Raw genomic sequence first — 20465 nt, 5'->3', positions numbered from 1 at the left:
CCGGCCCCCCAGCTCAGGTTTCCAGTGCCAGGGAGATAAATCCCCATAAGTTCTGGCTGCAAAAACCAGTAGGGATTGAGTCAGTGGAAGAAACTGCTTGAGCTCCAAGTAGTTCCTCTTAAAGAACCCACACACGGATTCACCTATTCAGGCTTACTCCCTCTGACCTCCAGCACTGGGTAGCAGCTTGAAAGGCACCAATGGAATACAGGGAGAAACGGAAGTGTCTGGCATCAAGGTGAGCAGAGACCACTGCCCCTTTTCTAAATCCTCCCCCCACAAAGTCATCAAGCTAGTGCCTTATCTGAGACTCCATCAACGTGGCTAACACTGTTCAACCTGCCTTGGAGATCCCTAGAGACTCTGCCCAACCCAATGTATGGGCCCACCCACACTGCTTTTGCATATGAATAGCTGGTCTTGGCCTACACTTCACAACTTCCTAAATCCTCTCAAACAAGCAACAGATGGCCACAGTGAGACCCAGGCCCAGCACTAATAGCTGCCTAGTTTCACAGCGTGGCTTCTCCTGGGAATCTCCAAGCCCAGCACAAGTAGCAGCCATCTTAGATTGCTTTATAGCTCAGGTGGGGTGGTGCTGTCCAAAACACAGGCGGAGGCTGACCTTGGCCTGCACCACCCAGGAAAACCCAGGGCCAGTGCACCCAGTGGACAGCTACAGACCACATCAGAGCACCACCACCCTGCCCCTGCATAACTGATCCTCCACAGAGGGAGGAGGTTTGTGGTCAGTGGTCACAGCCCATCCTTTCAGCTGACTGGCCTTGGTAAACCCCTCCCATTGACCTGCCAACAGCAACCAAGGCTCAACTACAAGAGGAGGGTGTACTCAGCCCACACAAAGGCCACACCTGGAGTACCCAGGGGAAACTGTGCAACCAGACTCTACAGGACATCCACTACCAAGACATGGAGTCAAAGCAGCTCTCCCTAATACATAGAAACAAACACAGGGAGGCTGCTAAAATGAGGAGACAAAGAAACATGGACCAAATGAAAGAACGGATCAAAACTCCAGAAAATGAGCTAAATGAAATGGAGATAGGCAATCTATCAGATGCAGAGCTCAAAACACCGGTTATAAGGATGCTCAAGGAACTTAGTGAGGACCTCAGCAGCATAAAAAAAGATCCAGTCAGAAATGAAGGATACACTAATTGAACTGAAGAACAATTTATAGGGAAACAACAGTAGAGTGGATGAAGCTGAGAATCAAATCAATGATTTGGAAAATAAGGAAGCAAAAAACAACCAATCAGAACAACAAGGAGAAAAAAGATTCCAAAAAAACAAGGATAGTGTAAGCAGCCTCTGGGACAATGTCAAGTCCAACATTCTCATAGCGGTGCCAGAAGGAGAAGAGAAAGAGCGAGAAATGAGAAATCTATTTGAAAAAATAATGTAAGGAAACTTCCCTAATTTGGTGAAGGAAATAGATATGCAAGTCCAGGAAGCACAGAGGGTCCCAAACAAGATGGATGCCAAGAGGCCCATTCCAAGGCACCTCATAATTAAAATGCCAAAGTTTAAAGATAAAGAGAGAATCTTAAAAGCAGCAAGGGAAAAGAAGTTAGTTACCTACAGGAAGTCACCATAAGACTGTCAGCTGATTTCTCAAAAGAAACTTTGCAGGCTATAAGGAACTTGCGAGAAATATTCAAAGTCATGAAAAGCAGGGACCTATAGCCAAGATTGCTCTACTCAGCAAAGCTATCATTTAGAACCTAAGGCAGATAAAGAGCTTCCCAGACAAGAAAAAAACTAAAGGAGTTCATCAACACCACAGCATTATTACACAAAATATTAAAGGAACTCATTTAAGGAAAAATCAAAGCTATTAACAATAAAGTGGCAATAAATACAATCCTGTCAACAATTGAATCTAAAAACCAAACTAAACAAATGAGAAGAACAGAGAGACAATCATGGACATGGAGAGGGTTTTGATGGTTGCCAGATCGGATTGGGGTATAGAGGAATGGGTGAAGAGGTGAGAGGATTAAGAAGTACAACTAGGTAGTTACAGAATAGCCCTGGGGATATCAAGTACAGCACAGGAAATGGAGCAGCCAAAGAACTTACAAGCATGACCAATGAACATGAACAAATGTGTGGGAATTGCCTGAGGGAGTTGGGTTGCTGGGTGGAAAGGAGCAAAGCGGAAAAAATCAGGACAACTATAATAGCATCATCAATAAAATGTAATTAAAAAAATAAAGTTACCAAAAGGGAAAAAACAAAAGAAGCTATCCCAGTTTAAATCACGCTGCCACTGCCCACCACTCGCCCGTCCGCCCGCCTGGCCTGTCCCACGTGGCAGACAGAGAGTCTGTCCCCCCACAACAACCAGAACCACCCTCACGGCTGCAAAAGGGCTCCCTCTGGGGCCCCTGGAGCTTCTAAGACAACGTCAACACCTCTGCAAAGAGCATGGCTCTTCAAAGTGCAAACTCATGGTGCCTGAGATACTGCAGTTCCGGGCCATGGAACCACCTCCTGAGTTTCTCGTGACCCACTGGGACCCTTCTCTGCAGCCTGCATCAGAGAAGGGGCGTCCCTTGGGCATCCCTCGGGCGTGTTCCTCCTCAGTCCCATCCCATTCTCGAAGATGCCCTTCGTGGGCCCCGGGGGTGGGGGGGGGTGGCCTCTGTCAAGGCGTGTTTCTCTTGCACTAACAGAAACGTTCACTAGCAGCGGAGTGGGGGTTGGGTTTGCCCAAGAATTCAGTACATTGTTCTAATGACATTGTGTAATTAAACAGGTACCTTTGTATGTTGGGGGTGGGTTTTTAACCTGCAGCACGGTTTCTTTTTTTATTTATTTTATTTTAATTGTTCAAGTACAGTTTTCTGTCCTTTACTCCCATCCCAGCCCACCACCCCAGTCCTTCCCACCTCCCTCCCATTTCCCCTCCCCCTAGTTTTTGTCCATGTGTCCTTTATATTTGTTCCTGTAAACCCTTCCCATTCTCCCCTGAAATCCCCTCTCCTCTCCTCTCTGGTCACTGTCAGCCTGTTCTCTGTTTCAGTGTCTTTGGTTATGTTTTGCTTGTTTGTTTGTTTTGTTGTTTAGGTTCCTGTTAAAGATGAGATAATATGGTATTTGTCTTTCACTGCCTGGTTTATTTCACTTAGCATAATGCACAGTTTCTAAATTAAAATAATAAGCATGCTTCGTAATTATCACAGCTGTTGTTTTCCGAACTTTGATGCATTTAAGTGAAGTTCCTATCATCCATGGTAAGAGACAAGTTATAAAAGTAATCACTGAAAAAGTGTCTCTGAGGTCAGTGAGGACTGCCTGGCCACGCAGTTCTTTACCGAAGGAAGGTTAGGAGAGTCTCCAGAGACGATAATACCATCACAGTGCTGCACTGCATAGTTAAGGAGACTTGGGAATAGTACAAGCTAATATGCTTATTCTGGTCTGGGTTTTATTCAAACACCACACAGATGATACTCAGCAAAAAAAACCGAAGTCAGTCTGAATGCATTCCAGATGGGAACGGGGTTTATTTACGGTATTCAAAAGCTGAGGAGCATTTAAAATAGGTTTATTTAAAAATGAAAAAGAAAAAAGAAAAGGCAAGACAAGACAAGAAAGCAAAGATGCATATAGAGTAAAATTCCGGAGCTGACTTCACAGAGAACTCCCGCTGTGAACCAAATTCATATTAAAAAAAAAAAGATCTGTCATCACCGAAGCGTGGGTTTTAGATCCTTTGTCTCATTCAGTCGAATTCTGGCATACTGATTTTTCAAAATTGGACCCAAATTCTAAAAGAATGTTTTGATTTGGAGGACTCACCTCACTGGAAGATTACTTGGTCTTTTTTAACTTGGCAGTTTCCTGTCCTCTGGGAAAACAAGGTGAAGCTGAACTTTTCAAAAGAGAATCATGACTACTCTGCTCATTAATCCAGTTTATGAGAACTCATTCCATCCAACCGAGAATTTGGAAGCCTCGTTATCAATGGTACTGTGTCAGAACAAAAGGCGAAACGTCTGGCACACGACGGGGATCCAAGACGCCGCACAGAGCGTCTAGACCACAAAGATAAGAAATGCCTGGATGTAGACACCCAGGTAGGACCCGTTCCATCTGAAAGTCCGCCAGGTGTGTTTCCTGACAGGAGAAAAAAGTGGGAGCAACAGCTGGCGAAGCAAATTCACTTCTGAACAAAGAATTTATTTAACATCCATATACAAGGCTTGACACCAGTTCATTACAAAAATATGTCATCTCACAGCCCAAGGGTTTGCAAATGGAAATAGATGACTATTGATCCAGAGAGATACATGAAAGGACAATTGTACAGACTGGATATAGCAGTGGTCAAGTAATGTGGTTCTGTCCTGTAAGGTCGGCAGTGGGAGTCTGGGGGTAGACTGGCAGTTGTTGGTTTAAGGACGAGTGGAAGCCTCATGGAAGGCAAGGTTTTCTCCCTACTTGTTATTTGTGAGAGACTTGGATATAAAGAAAACCCTGAACGAGTGCTCAGGGGTAGAATGATATTTGAAGTCTAGGAGAGAAACAGAGTTAGCTCAGAAACACTTAGAGCAAACGGGTATTTCTTCCTCTCCTCAAATCAGGGCGACAGGTCCAATGGACCAGGCTGGGCTGGGCTGGGCTGGGCTGGGCTCAGCCTCACGGGTTTCCTCACTCTGAAGCCCAGGCTAACGGAGTGACCGCCATCCAGGACACGTTCTCATCGGAGGAGGCCGTAGAAGAGGAGGAGCAGGACCGTGTGCTACCTCTAAAGCCCCCGTTCAGAACGCACACAGTGACATTTCTACTCACTCACTATTGGTCGAAGCAAGTCACGCGTCCACGCCCAAAGTCAACGGGCAAGAATGAACCTTCCTCCAACGGGAGGGTACAGAAAAAGGTGTGGGGGGGTAATTTTATCACAGGGAGGGAGAGGAGAGTTAGGAACGAAAATCAAACCCACCATAAGCCACCAGGGAGGACTGCTTTAACAGATGCGACGGGAGAGGGGAGGACAGTGATCAAGGTGAGGTTATCCAGGGCTTCTCCAGAAACGATCTGTACATCCTGGAAGTTTGTCCTGATTGAGAGAACAATCCCGCAGGGTCAGCCAGAGAGATGCATAGGGGTAAGTAGGGCGTTTGTCTCAGACACCTAAATCTCCTCTTGCTGTGTCCTTCCCTTGCACCTTCTTAAGATGCACAGTCACGTTACTGGCCCCACTGGCAGCAGCCAGCGTCACCCAGGGCCAGGGCCCCTCTGAGTGGGTCATTCACAGGCCGTGCTCTTCACTTAGCATTTGACATTATCGCCAAATGGCCATACACACATAGTCCCACAGACAACTTTGACCATTCAATATAACCCTTTCTTCATCATTCCCCCCCATTTTTAGTGAAATAGGAGCTTCACATCCGAAGTTCCCAGGGACTGTGTCCACGTCTGCAAGGCTTGGCCCAGGAAGGAATCTGACAAGCTACACCTAGTAGAACAACAGTTTCTTCCATGACGTTTCACAGGAATGCCCAACAGGTAGGAAATGCTACGTTCTGGGGTAGGCACGCAAGGGCAATTCCAGAGGCCCCCCACCTTCAGCTCCTTCTTCCAGCGGCAGCTGAGGGGCGGCCGAGGAGGCCCCCTGACTGCGGGAACCCCTCCGGTCCCAGGGTCTGACACACCCGCTGGGTCTCCTCCTCTGGAACTTTTAAACGGTGCTGCCCAGTCAGGTCAGGAGGAGGCGCAGAGCCCTGAGCCCGGAGCCCACGGCTCACGGCGTAGGTCAGGGAAGGCACTGGGGACAGGACACCTCTCTGCCGGGCCAGAAACCGTGCGTCCCGCAGGCCGCTGCTCACAAGGTAAACTAGAGTAGGGAGGGCATGGAGAAACCTCCTCGGAAGCAAGAAAGAGAAATGTCTGGGCTCGAAATGAAGGGGAGGGGAGGTGGAAGAACTCGGAGTGGGGCTGGTGGTCCCAGCAGTACGGAGCGGAGAAGATGCCAGGGCAGGCTGTGGTGTGGCCACCTGTGAACAGCGGCGAGATCTGTGTCTCTGCTCCCCAAACCTCCCTGGGGCACCTCCGGGGGCCACTTGCAGACGGGAGCCTGTCCGCCGGGCTCTTGGGCTCCGTTGGTTCTCCACGTACAAGCAAGAGTGAGGCATTCATACAAAGGAAGGAGCGTCTGACCAATGTATTTTCTTTTAAGTACAATCCTGTCTTTTATAGCAGCCTACAACGATCTCATTTTTATTCTAGTAGAGGAAAAGAGAGACATATAAACTTCTTAGTGCCCATGAGGTATCCCATCAGTGCTTGCTGCAAACATAATTTACTCAACGCTTTATTCTCATTCTGTCTTAAGCATGGCTAGTTTCACTGACCACAGTTTAGTGAGCATGATAATGAGGATGATGTTGACGATGGAAGTCAGCTAATACTCATCATGCACTTATGTGTATATAGTACTTTGTATAAATTATCTCATTTAATCATCCCAATAACCCCAAGAGATGGGGATTATTACTGCCTCCACTTACAGATGGGGTAAGAAGCTAAAAGAGGTTAAAAGGTGCCTCCATGACATACTACGGCCAAGGGGTGGAGTGTGGATTTGAATCATACCACACCACATAAGCCTTATAGGAATGCTGTGAGACAAGAATTATTATTCTTATTTTACAGACAAGGAAGCTGAGACCAAGCCGTTGAACCAAGATCCTGCCGCCGGTGAAGGGTAGTGCAGAGAGGTGAATCCAGAATGCCTAACTCCGAAAGCTGTGTTCCACGTGAACCCTCAGCGTTGAGTGAAACTTTCTACAGAGCCTGGGTTTGTATCCCCACTGCACCACCTGTGAGCTGGGTCATATTTAGCACCAAGTCCCTCACCTGCAAAGTGAAGACAGCAACAGGCACATCCTACTTCAGGTGGTTGTGACAATTCATTTAAGTAATGACACAAACTCTTGCCACAAACTAAGCTCTTTATAAACGTTCGTTGTTCTTTCTTCCTAGCATTATCTCCCTGCACTGCCCCCTACCATACGTGTTAATGTTACTCTCACAAGATTCCACCAAAGAGAACTCTAACTTCCTTCCCTGGGTCCTTCTCCGGGGCATGGAGTAGGGGCTTGGGGAGCCCTGGTTTTTAGGAGGGCTGCGTGTTTATTTTTTCCAACATTCAAAAATATACATGGATACGACAGGGTAATTCTTTCTGGTGCGAACCATGTTACCACAAGGAAACCACACCTAATGCACCATTAGATTAGAATGAAACTTATCAGAATCTGTGGATTCCTGTGACCAATGAAATAGAGGCCAGCCAGACGTTTTCCTAGTTGGCACTGCAACTCTGACACATGGCCAAGCTAGGCCAAGTTGTGTAGACACAACTGTAATGTTTATCTCCGAAGAAACTATTGGACTGTGAGCCATCTCAGTCTAAAATAAGGGAAAAGAAAACAAGCACACACACAATTATAGGGTCAGATGGAGCCCTAACATTCTTCTGAGGGCTCATAAACACGGGTGATGAATGGTCCGTGAGTCAGTGCAGAAGTCATTCTGGCTGGACCAGGCCCATGTAATTAATTTGAGGAGAAATGGCTCTTGCACATGAAAATAGGAGGAATAATTATTCACTGTGTTATGAGAGACATCCCTGGAGTTCCTGGTTGGATGTACAGTCACCCCTTACTGTCAACACAGAGAGCCTTAATCTCCTGGATTCAGGATTATCATTCTTCATAAAAGAATGATATTCAGCCAAAGCACTGTGACACCATTGGTTCAATAAAATGATGGGCATGTATGTAGGGCTTAATGGATAAATGGAGATGTTCGCTAATCTCTTTTTGAGCCTCTGTTATGGGCAAGAACTGTGCTGAATTCTAGGGACACAAAGTCAAACAAAACATTATCTTCCTCCAAGAAACGGACAGTCTAGTGGGGTACACAGATCAGAAATTGATTACTACAAGATGAGGGGTGTCCACAGTGGGCACCTGGACACGTACACCACAGCCACCTTGCAGTCAGAGTACAACCTAAAGTTCACTGATAACACTTTCTAGCAGAAAAGTAGCAGAACCACATGTTCCTCTGGGTTCTCACCCTGGCACAGGGAGTTGCATGCCGAGGCCAGCCACAGTGGGTGAGCACGGACCGTGGGACTCTCCCTAGTCATAAAGGGAGGGGCCCTCTAGACGACTGTGGGCCGGTGGGCTGGTGTACAGGGAAATGGCCTTTCATAAGGGAGGGACCTGCAGAGATCAATCACTAGGTCAGCCCGCTCTTCAGGTGAGTCACTCAGACTCGCTGAGCCAGCCGTTTGCCGAGCTGCCAAGGGGAAGGGTACTAACCTCAGGGGCCATCTGCACTTGCTTCTCCTTGCTCAGGAAGCCCAGAGAAAGTCCCAGAGCTTCAGAGAAGGCTTTCTGGGGGAGGACGGTGGAACCACGTCCTGAAGGAGTTTGCAAGGTGAGGAAGAGGAAGAGAATTCTGGTAAAAGAGAAGAGCGAGAGAGAAGGGACAGCACGGAGGAGCCAGCTGTCAGCACACTCCTGGGACTGAGTGGTCCAGGGCGGCTGGGTCACAGATGGGGGTGAGCCTACTGCCGGGTCAGCGCACTGGGCGGTTTCTCATAGGTCAAAATGGGGAGGCATTCACCAGCATGCATTCCTTCTATTTAGTCTTCATTTGCTGATGTTGGGGGAAAGGGGTCCATAAATAAAGAAAAAACAAAGGTGACAAATTCTACCTCCTAAGTTTAAAAGCCACTGCTATACAGGAAAGCCAGAAATATTCTGATGGGTAGGTACAGACAGAACATGTCCAGATAAAAACATCTGCTGGGGGAAGGAGAGAGACCAGGCAGACAGAAGAAACCTTCAAACCCCAACAAGACACCAGGAGTCCCCCCCACAGACAGAGGAGTAAATGGATGCAGACAGAACCCAGAGGCCATCCTGCCCCTGTGCAGTGAGCCCCGAGTCTCTCGTTCCCATCTAGTGAGAGCTGCCCGTCAACAGTGCCCCGTCACTCACTGATGGCCCAGTAGGAGTAAGGCCTTACTCTTGAACCCTAAGGATATGCTTAGCTCGTCAAATAGCTCACACCTGGAAGACGATGCCACGTTTAAGAGCCTAGGATATTGTAAGTTCCTAGGGACTCAAGACTCTCAGGGGGGCGGGGAGGGTACAGAGAGGGGACTGACTCCGGTGGCCAAAATGGAACTAACTACGCGGTGGGGTATCAGATCAGGGAGGCCATGAGAGGCTGTGGGAAGCTGCGGAGACAAATAGGTTTGTTTCCCAGAGTGGGATATACAGAGCAGGGCAACCATGGGCAGGACCAGCCATGGTGTGGAGTCATGGCCCACACCAGCAAGACTCTTTAAATCCACTAATACCTGTAAAATTCAACACTGCAAAGTCCGCTTTCCATAAAGACACTGACCAAAACAATCTTTACCTTATAAGCCTATATAGTATATTTTTAAAAAGAAGTATTAATGTTCATTTCCTTTGTTATAATTTTTTACTATTGTGTAATACGTCACTCAATGAAATTCCAAATTCTGAAATATAATACTTCAATCCATGTTCACTGCACTGACCTTAGTCTTTTGGATCGCTTTTTCCCCCTTCTGATTATCAGAGTATTATTCAAAATACTTTTTAAAGAAGAAATCCCAAATTTCAGGAAAACATTACTGAAAAGCAGGAGAAGATCATACGTCATCTTACCAACCCTAAGAAACCAGTTTCCAGGAATTGCTGTCTTCCCATCTTTTCTACCGTGTAATGTTTTTGCACGTAGTTATTCTTTAACTCACTATTATACCAAAAGCATTTGTGCATGTTCTTGAAACCAACAGAGTACATTTTCTAAACTTATTTTGCTGGCGGCTTGAATCATGAGCTTATCTCCATCTATCTCCAGGCAGACAGCAGGAACGAGGGGGCTTTCCCGGGAATGGACCCCCCCCCCAGCCCCGGGAGATGTAACAGGGACTGGAACAAGGGGACTCTCTGGAGGCGCGACCCTGGCGAAATGAAAGGCTCTTTAGGGGGAAGCCAGCCTTGCGGAGTTCTGCCTTAACCACCAAATAGAGCAAGCATTTTCAACTGGTCTGTGGCTAATCTTAAGGGAGAATTAAAAGGAACACGAAGACAAAATTGCCTGGGTATAAGGAAATGTGTCCACGTACTGCAATGCTTTCCTAGGTGTCAAAGCCAATGTTATGGTTCCGACAACTGGTTTCAACCAGGTGAAGCTGAAAAATGATTATGAGTGTTGAGCTACCCCAGCAAACTAGACTTTCACGGGGAGTAAAAGAAAGACTTGCTTCGTTAATGAGTATTTGTCTAATAAGTGTAATATGTGTGGAAAATTTTATCTCATGCTGGCTTTCATTGTAAATCAAGTAGCCAGCTTGTGGAGGAGTGGATATCGCCTATCAGTTTGAATTTTATTGGTGGATAGAAGTCTTACTTTCTTTCATCTGATCTTTTCTTTTGATTTTTTTTTCCCTTTGACTCCAACTGGCCCCACCCAGCACCCTGACGCACCCACCTTCCTCTCCCTTGCTTAATCATTAAGCGCTCTGGACAATGCAGTTCTGGTCAGCACCCAGTAGCCAGTCTTAAGAACGAGGTCCCGGGTCTGTTGGCAACAGAGACAGAGTTTTCAATCCAAATAAAGATAGCACTTGGCCTCGCTTGTGTTTAGCTCTGGACCCAGGAAGGCGGAACGGTCCTGCCAAACAAGTCCTTGAGAAATCAGACAGGAGGACTCCATGGCTGACATCAGGACCAGACACCACGATCAGCTGCCCCTACCCTAGCACCCACCAATCAGTAGAGACTGGACACCAACTCCTTCAGTTGCCACGATTAATGTGTCTTTTCCTACATTACCCCTCCCCGGGAAGCCCCTGGAGAGCCAGGTCTCGGAGCACCAGCTCACCTGGGACTCCGGGCATGGCGCCATCTCCTTCATAAATCCTGCTTCCTTGGCTGCAAACGCATGTTTGTGTCTTGTTGAGCTTTCATGCGTGCAGGGAAATGGACCCTTTTGGTCCCGTAACAATCTCTTTTTCCACTGAGAAGAACAGGAAAACTGAATGGCGTGGAAAAGCTTGCAGCAGTCGCGCACTTCCGGTGACTCCGCTGCTCTACGCTTCACACAGGGTCCTGCTTCCCAGCAAGGACCGGGGATGGTACAGAAGCTGGGACTGCCCCTCCAGCTCCCCTGACCTCTGTGGCCCAGGGTTGGCCAATGGAGGAAAAAGATGCTCTTTCACCACTGTAACAGGGTGCAGCCAAGAGGAGGGCCCCAAACAGGGGTTTGGAATGGGGTCCAGAACTCAAGATGTCCAGGAAATATTAAGATGTCCTCACCTCTCCCCCACAGGTGTGGGTTGGGGGAAGGGACACATGGAGCAGGGCCTTTGAGAGCTGTTTTGCATAGCAACAGCTTTGCAGCTAACCTCTGGTGTGGTCATTTAACACATCTATAACCTTTCACTGGTTGCATGGATATGTTAAATAGCTGTGGCCATGCTCTGAGCCAGGGGAATGGAAGTAACTTCCCCCACCAAGACATAACTGGGGGGGCAGGTCCCCCGAGTTACAGTGCCTGCATGGGAGCTTGGAGAAGATTGGCTCCATGACGTGGGGCCACACTTGCCCAGACTCACTGTGGCAGCCCAGTGAAGCTGGAAGGATATGAGAGTGCTGGCAAGTGTAGCCAATTGTGGGAGGAGTTGGAAATGGGGCTGCAGAGGAGAAACTGGCGCGGGGATTTAATCGGAGATGCGGCAGCCATTGGGGAGAGGACCACGCGGTTTTGGCTGAGTGAAGACTCCTGCAGTCATTGTGCCGGGAGAGCCACGCAGCTTTGCCAGAGTGGAAACTCCCACAGCCATTGTGCAGAAGGACCATGTGGCTGGGGCAGTGGAGAGAGAACCTCGTGGCTTTGCCAGAGTGGGGACCCCCACAGCATTAGTAGGGGGAACCACCACCCAGCTTTAGCAGAGATCCCAGCGACACAGCTGACGGTGCCAGGAACCAAGGGAGGCCTACCAGCCGAGACAGGTTACTGGGAAGAACTGGGGTCTGCCTGAGCCTCAGAATTCTATTTCTTTTCCTGAGATATGGTACCCCAGATTGGGCAAAGGGGGAAAGAAGGACTGTGTGTGTCTGTGGGTGTTATAAGGGACTTTGGGATTTTGATGAAGGCATTAGGTCGCTACTTTAAGTCTGTATAGCATTAAATAAACATTTCCTTTCCTTTTCATGATCTCTGGCATTGAGAGACGTCTTTCCTATAGACGGCAGACATAATGGACCTGGGGGTTCCTTCTGGGCAATAGTATATCGTCCCAGGGCACCCCCCCACCTTGTTGTTCTGTAACACCGTGAAGTTATTGTCACCATGATGGCTACAGAACCCCGGCTGCCACCATCATGAAGAAAGTCCTTGTCCCACCTGAACTGGTGAGATGACCTGCCTTTATTGCCGCTGTTCAGAAGAAACTATAAAGTGGGGCTACACCAAGGGCCATTGTCTTGCCTCCCCTGCCTCCAGGTCCACCCTCTCACTCAAGAGAAATATGTGGGCCTAGAGCCTTATGGGTTCAAGGTCTGTCCCCACTCGGAGGGTCCCAGTGGTGATGCTACTTTTCCTCGACCCTTGCAAAACAATCCAAATCATACAGATCTTAATTCACCCATTTTGGGAAACGTAAGCCAGATGACCTTCCCCAGGAGGTTGGTCGGACTCACTGTGCTTCACATTCACGTTTAATATTTCTCGTTCACTCACAGCGAGGAGTTGGGCAGGGGCGACATCCGGATCTCCTGAGAAGTTTTACATAAAAACATGCACACCCCGGGTCCACTCTCAGAGAATCGGCTCTTCCCTCTGGGTGGGTGCAGGCACGCAGAGTTAGGGAAACTGCAGGCTGCTCACACGAATCACTCCAGATCCGGGGCTTCAGTCTCTGAACCGAATGGGTGGGGCGCAGGTGCACAAAATGGACAATGAGCCTTGCCTTGGCACACATTTTCAAAATCTTTTCTTTCCTCAAATCACGACAGACATGCAACTTTTAGGTGCTCCCAGCTCCTTCTCTGGCATCCTTGGCTGCCGTGCTCAAATGGTTCTTAAGGGCTGGAGTCCCCTTTCTGCCCCTCTCGTCTTTAGAGGTGGCCTGGTATAGAGACACCAGGGCACTCGTCATCACAGTTCACCAGACCTTGGGGGATAAAGCCAAACCGGGAGGTTGGCTCAGAGCAGTATGTCTCTTTCCGGTGCCACAAGCCTGGTCTCCAGGCCTGGGCTGCACGCTCACAGGCATCGTGCACCGTGACCCGCGCACCGGGGGTCAGGGAGCACTCAGCTGGAGGGCCGTGTTCGCGCCCCACCCTGATGGCTGCAGAGTGGAATGGGTGAAAACTCACGCAGGGTAGGGATTAAGCGTTGCTGAGGGCTTCGCGTGGGAAGAAGGACGGGAAGGAAGTGTTGGTGAGAACTTCCGGCCGTGTCTGGGACACATCACAACATACTAGTAAACCCCAGGAGACCCCTGAGCTGGGGACCCAGTGTTCACCGGGGCTTGTTATACAAGCCCGAGGCCTCAGGTTGACAGTGTAGAAACAGAGGAAGGATGCACAGGAAGAGAGAGGCTGGCCTGGCTGGGAAAATGCGGTGGATTCTTCTGGTCTCATTGATATGAATAAAACAAGCCTTACCACGAGGTACCTCCTCCTCAGAAATCATTCTCCTGTCACTAGGTGTTCCAGGGTCCGTGGGAAATGAGACCCACTAAAACTCTTATATTGAAACACCAAATATTATTCTGTTCATTCTGCCGCCTTGTCATTTTTTTTTTCCCTCTGATACGAAATGAACTGGGCCCTGTGATTATTTGCCCTGTCACCACTTTGATGACTCACTTACAGTGCAGAGCTGAAGTGATTCTGTGGACAAATGACCTGGTTTTCACACAAAGGATCTGGCTCGGGCCACATGTGTTTCCAGCTGGCAAAGCCCGAGCATCCCCCCGCTGTGCCTGCCCCGTGCTCTCCCGGAGCAGGTGGGAAAGCCTCGGTCTGCGCTTTCTTGTGAACCAGGACAACCCAAACTCGCTTGGAAATGATCGAAACTTAAAAGTCATGCCACGGGGTTTCATCTCCCAACGGTACCCATTAATTATCTGAACCGAATTCCTTGCATCATAGCAAGGTTTCACAATTGCAAAATAGGAATTTTTTTTCCAGGGGAACACTGGGAACTAGTTGTAAACACTTGAAAAACATACTGAGTTGAATTCAAAACTCAAGGGCAATGTTTTGGTCTTGATGGTTGTCTTCATGGAATTGTGGTAGGAGCGGGCAAACTGTGTCACTTTGGCTACCGACCGTGTACATAACTATTTGAAACACTTATAGATTGATGAACATGGAATCACAACGTCCACATTTTTCTGTGCTTGGCCTCCTCACTTCATAACTTGGAGATCTTCCCGTGTCAGCACAAACAAATTTACCCCGTTCTGTTAAATGGCTACATAGTATTCCATTAGAACCGGGTACTAGAACTTATTTTATCGGCCCCCAACCGATGACCCTTCAGTGTGTTTTGCAGCATTTTGCTTCATGAACGCTGCTGCAGTGAACATGGCTGTACGTGACGTGCTTTCGCAGTGATATCCGTCAGCCACCTCCAGCCGGAGAGCACCGGGAACACGCGTGCAGTTCGACAAGTCGGGTTTGTTTTTTCGTAGCAGCAAGGGAGAGCGCCCACCTCGGGAGATTGGGGAGACGGGCCAAGGAATCAGGGGCCAGCTCCGGATTGGCCGTTGTCAGAAAACGTGAATGCTCCCATGGTTGGGTATCTCAAGAAACCTTGTCTGTGGGGAGGGCTACCAAAGGAAGGAGACAGCAGTCATTGGGGAAGAGGCCGCTGCCACTCGTGCTAGCTGGGAGAGGGACATATGTGGTACTTTCTGGGCTGCGCGGTGACAGTGTATATTTAGACAACATCATCAAGCCTCAGAGGGACCTTGTCCGAGGCTGCTGTTTTATGAGAATGTTTACGTTCAACAGAAGAAGAACACGGCCTGGTTGTGAGCTTCGGGTCAGGGCCTCAGGATCCTGAGTTCTAGAGGTCAGCGGCAGGCTGACAGTGGCTTTGGCTGTTTGGGAGCGGCTTCGCCCTTTCCTGCACACACGGGGCACGTTCCTGGTCCTGGAAGTGCCGGGTCGGGGGGGTCAGGCCGAGGCAATGGGAGAAAACCGTAGACGCAGACATGCGGTCAGGTCACTCTCCTGCTTAAACCTCTCACTGACTGTGACTGTGCCGAGGCTGCTGTAACAAAGTGCCAGGGTGCCTCAAGCAGCAGCAGTTTGTTTTCTCGTGGCTCTGAGAGCTAGAAGTCCCAGGCGAAGGGGTCGGGAGGTTTGGTCTCCTCCGAGGCCTCTCTCCTTGGTTTACGGACCCTCTTCTTCCAAGGGCACCTGTCTCACTGCGTGAGGACCCGAAAGACTTTGCTTTAACTCAGTTACTTCCTTAAAGGGCAAACCCGGTGATATTTTGAGGTCCCGGGGGTTGGGGCCTCAACATAGGAATTTTGAGAGGACACAAATCAGCTCATAACACTCTGCACTCTGGACCTCCCCTAGTTCACGTCCTTCTCACATGCAAGATACACTCACTTCTATCTCTGCAACTCAAAAGCCTTAACCCTTTCTAGCTTCAACGCTAAGTATAAAAGCTCATCTAAATCAGGCGTGGGGGAGACTCGAGGTGTCTTTCACCCTGAGGCGGGGTTCCTCCCCAGTGGTGACCCTGAGAAACCAGGCTAGGTCTCTGCTTCAGGAGTGCAGTGGTGGGGCCCACCCAGAAGACGCATTCCACTCCGAGAGGGGGACCCACAGGACAGGGGTCAGAGGTCCAAGGCAGTTCTGAAATCCAGCAGGACGACTTCATTCTATCGGAAGCCTTGAGAATGATCTGCTTTGGCTTAAGGCTCTGTCCTCGGGGCAGGGTGGGCGGTGCTAGTCCTGCCTTCTGGGCCCCCAACGGTGGCGGCAGGGTCACCCTCTCAGCCCTGGGCTGCCCCTAGTGATGACCCCAGGCAGCAGTTTCTCCCTGTGGAAACCACCAGGACACATCCCCACCCCCTTGGCCTACGCTGCCCAGGTCTCCGGGGCCGTGGCAGCCTGCCAACTTCCCTTCTCTTGAAGGATAGTGCACGCTCAATGCTGGGCCGCTCTGTCGGCCGGTCCTGGCGAGTCTCAGAGGTCTGATGGCGTCCCCTCCACTTTGTTCTGACTTTCCCCACTTCGGTCCAAGTGGGCGGCCCTCCTGCCAAAACGGCCGACTGAACCCATGCATCACACCTGCCATCTCTTGCGAGCAAACGGTTGTTCCGCCACAGCCTTGACTTCCCCTCCGAAACACAATTTCCCTTTGCTGTATGGAAAGATGAAGAATTTTCTAAACCTTCAAGCTCTGGCTCCAGTTCGCATGACCATTTCTTGTTAGTTCACCGCTGTCCTCGTACATTTGACTGCGAGCAGCAAGGGGAGCCCGAGCGGCACTTTCAACGTGTGGCTGGGACAAGTTCTCGGCAGGACAGCGGTTCAGGCAGTGCAAGTTCTACCTCCCGCAAAGCACGGGAACGCGGTCCAGCCGAGCGCTTGGACACTCAGCACGAGGACCCTGCTTTCCGCACTTTCCACTAGCACGCTCCTCCTTTCCATCGGAGGAGACTTCATCCTACGCACCCTGATCATTCCCGCTCCCACCAGCAGTCTCCTCCAGGCAATGTAGGGTTCTCTCCGCGGCAACCTGCACTCCGAGCTCTTCCGGTCTCTACCCAGCAACCAGTTCCAAAGGCACTTCTGCATCTTCAGGTATTTGGGAGAGCAGTACCCTGTTTCCTGAAACCCAAAACCTGTGTGCATCAGGGTTCTACAGCGGAACGGAACCAATAGAAATTAGACTTTCTATGTTTATTTTAGATCTATTTCTGGATTCCGATCTACTAAGATTTAATCTCCAGGGTAACTGCTTCCACCTTTCTCACTGTGCCAAAAGTTTTAAAATATGGCAGGATTAGTACGTCCTGTCCCAAATTTGTTACTACCTCCGTTAAAATTCTTTTCATATCGATTATCAGATATTTAATCTTCCAGATGATTCCCAGTATAATTTTATTAAGTTTTCCCACCATAAAAAAATTCTTTGGGTTGTATAGGTCAGAATAATACTGAATATAAAATAAAACCTAGAGAGAATTCGCGTCATTAAAACAATTGTGTTTTAAGGGCTCCCACTATGGGTCTTGGTAGGTTAGCTCATGAAAGACTAACACTCCTAGGGAGAACAACTAGAAACACTGGATAAAATTTAAAAATATGTACATGCAAAGGCATTAGAGAAGTACTAATACTATCAAAACTTAAGGAGTCAAGCTATGATATAGCAGGGAAGCATTTGATCCCTCTTTTCTCCTACAGCCACAATGTGGAAAAGCTGGGCAGAGTCTCTGGCATTTGGAGTTCTAGGAACACAATTTTAGAGTTAAAGGTTCACCAAGATGCGAGAGCCTTGGCAAACGCACCAAAATTTCACTGAGGACCTCAGAAGACTAGATCCTGAGTGGGCCGACCAGAAATAGATCAGCTCTCAAAAACCCTGAACTAGAGCCTTGAAGTACTCTAGTACCTAATTGGATTATAGTAGCTTACCTTCTAAATAAACTACACTTCAGAAGTAAAGCAAATTCTCTCTGGAAAAAGATAGAATCTCTGATTATTAAATGATTTTTCGTAAGTAAGTTCCTGCATTCAATCAAAACCATCTTTCTTTTTCAGCAATTCAACTCTGATGTGCCTACATGTGATCTTCTTTTTATTTATCCTACTCAGGGTTCCTTAGTGCTTCTTGAATCTCTGTTTTGATGGCTTTTATCTCTCTGGGTGTATCAGAAAGTAAGACCAACTGACTGGAAACTAGAAGAAAGATCTATGGGAGATCTAGGTATTGGCATTATTGCACAAGGACTGTATGATAATATATTCAATAAAATACAGGAGAAGACAAAATGCAGTTAAGAAGCAGTCTATTTTTACAATATCCATGGAAACACTAAAATTTAAAAACACAGTAACTGAGGTTAAGAACTCAGATGGATGCAAGGACACAGCCAAATAAAAAATTACAGAGAACTGGAAAAGGAGGTTAAACCAAAAACTCATGAAGCTGGTTATGTACCTGGAATGTATAGAAATGGCATGGAAGGGTAAAGAAGAGAATGTAAGTTCCTCAAGGATTTCTTTTTCTGTGATTTGGAATTTTGAATCATAGTACTGTTTCACATATTTGAAAATGATAAAATCAACAATAAAGAGGGAGATAAAATAGAAACAAGTGACTGTAACCACATATCAAATAGATAACTATGAGAATTAAAAAAGGAGCTAGTATGACAACCACAGCTTTTATTAAGAATTGATACCAGATTTTGCATTTGAATAAAGTGACTTGTGCAGAACCACAAATGCAGAGAGAGGGCCCATGACGTTAGCCATCCTCTTATGTCAGGTTTCCCAGACGCAGAGATGGGGATCCGCGTCCCCGTGACTTTTGGAAAACGCCCCCAGGGAAATCCTCTGCGGGAGCGAGGGAAGCAGGAGAGTCAGCGAGAAGAAGAGAAGTCAGCAAGGAGGTGATTTCAGGGTAAGCCTGGCGTCAGAACATAAACCACAGAGTCATTTCTGCCTGGTGGTGAGGGGCTGGGCTTCTGTATCTGACAGCCATGTATCCACCAGTCGCTGTATCTGCCCTGTATCTGCCAGTCACCGGATCGGGCCATTCCAAGGGGAGGCATGTAACGCTCAGGCAGCCTAGGAATGGTGGGCCCAGCTGCCCAGGGGCAGGCTACAGCACAAACCTACAACGACTAGAAGTTGGGGCTATCAAAGCAGTGAAAAGGATTCCTGAGATCTGAGCAGGCTGCTAGAGCCTCTGCGACACCATGCGTAATTTCCACGTGCAAAGGTCCTCCTAGAATTTAGTTGGGGAGGGCGTACCATGCCGTCTCTCATGGTCTGAACGCTAACTGAGAAGGATGCTTACGGTTACCATGTGGTGCTTTCTGTGCCACACTCATCTCCCATAAGGGTTTTGCATGTTTTAACTAATGGATTCCTGATAACAACCCTGTGATGGAAATACAATTACAACACTTATTTTTACAAATGAAGAAGCTGAGGCACGGAGAGGGTAAGGTGACACAGTGAATGGCAGACTGGGATCTGAACTGAGTCAGTGAAACTCTCGAGTTTCCTACCTAGGAACAAAAGACAAACACAGATGTGCTTTAAGTTACCTTAGGCTATACGCTGGGCCACAAGTAGCTGCACTGAGAAGGAACAGTGGACCCAAAGGCAGCGCTTGCTAGCCCAGACGGGAGGAAGTCCAGGGGCTATCTGAGAGACTCGGCGAGAAACCCCCGCGAGGCTCTGAGCTGAGTGCTGGCCAGTTTATCTAATCACAGGGCTTAAGTGTGACAAAGGGGACTGAGGCAGAAGTGTAAGTCCGAGTCTCAGGCAGAAGCCAGTAAGCAGAGATCTTCAAAGGCAGACATGGAGCAACGGGAGAAAGTGGAGAGAGAAAGGAGGTCATGAGAGGCCAGGTCGCACAGGCGCACACGCCTGGGCATGGAACGGGAGCGGGAACGCTGGAGGGACTCAAAGGAAACGAGTCAACACTCGGGAGCTACCTAAGGTTTTTATTGGGACAGGTGTCTCGCTGTGGCACACCAAGTCATATTTTAGCCCTTGTGATATATTTTGCATTATAATATATTCTTCATTTACTTAATATTCTTTTTTTTTTTGCCAACTGAACTGAAGAAAAGAGAAACCCTACTTGGTGATCTGAGATGCATCATTTTATGACAAGGAGGTAAAAATAAAAATCCATCATGTTTCCTTTGAGGATTTAGCTGTTGAATGTCATAAAGCTAAACTTGGTTTCAAATGTAGAAATAATTTTATTCTCCGGTTCTGATAAAGTATTGCATTTGTAGAAAGATTGCATATGGCACTTCATTTTTAAATCTTTCATTGTTCTGCTTTAATAGAATTTAAGTTTCATCTTTGACAGTGGGCACAGTATAAATTTCAAATAGCAGTGTGGGAGGGATGGAAATAAAATGTTATTTCATATCAGGTCAAGGTGCAGGAAATGCATGACAAAGTTGAGACTATAGACATGAAATGAGACATCATTGAGTAAGAGCATGTGACAAAGACAGCAGATTGATTTGCACGTTTAGAAAAACACACAGCCCGTTAAAATGAGGCCAAGAGTGGCCAAGGAAACCATTTCCTTGCATAGCAAAAGCAAAATGCTTGATATTGGGAAAGAGAAAGGTAGAA

The sequence above is a fragment of the Phyllostomus hastatus genome, unplaced genomic scaffold (genome assembly GCF_019186645.2).
Source record: "Phyllostomus hastatus isolate PE091 unplaced genomic scaffold, TTU_PhHast_1.1 phas_contig_58, whole genome shotgun sequence".
Taxonomy (NCBI): Eukaryota; Metazoa; Chordata; class Mammalia; order Chiroptera; family Phyllostomidae; genus Phyllostomus; species Phyllostomus hastatus.
This window is presented reverse-complemented; position numbering follows the sequence as displayed.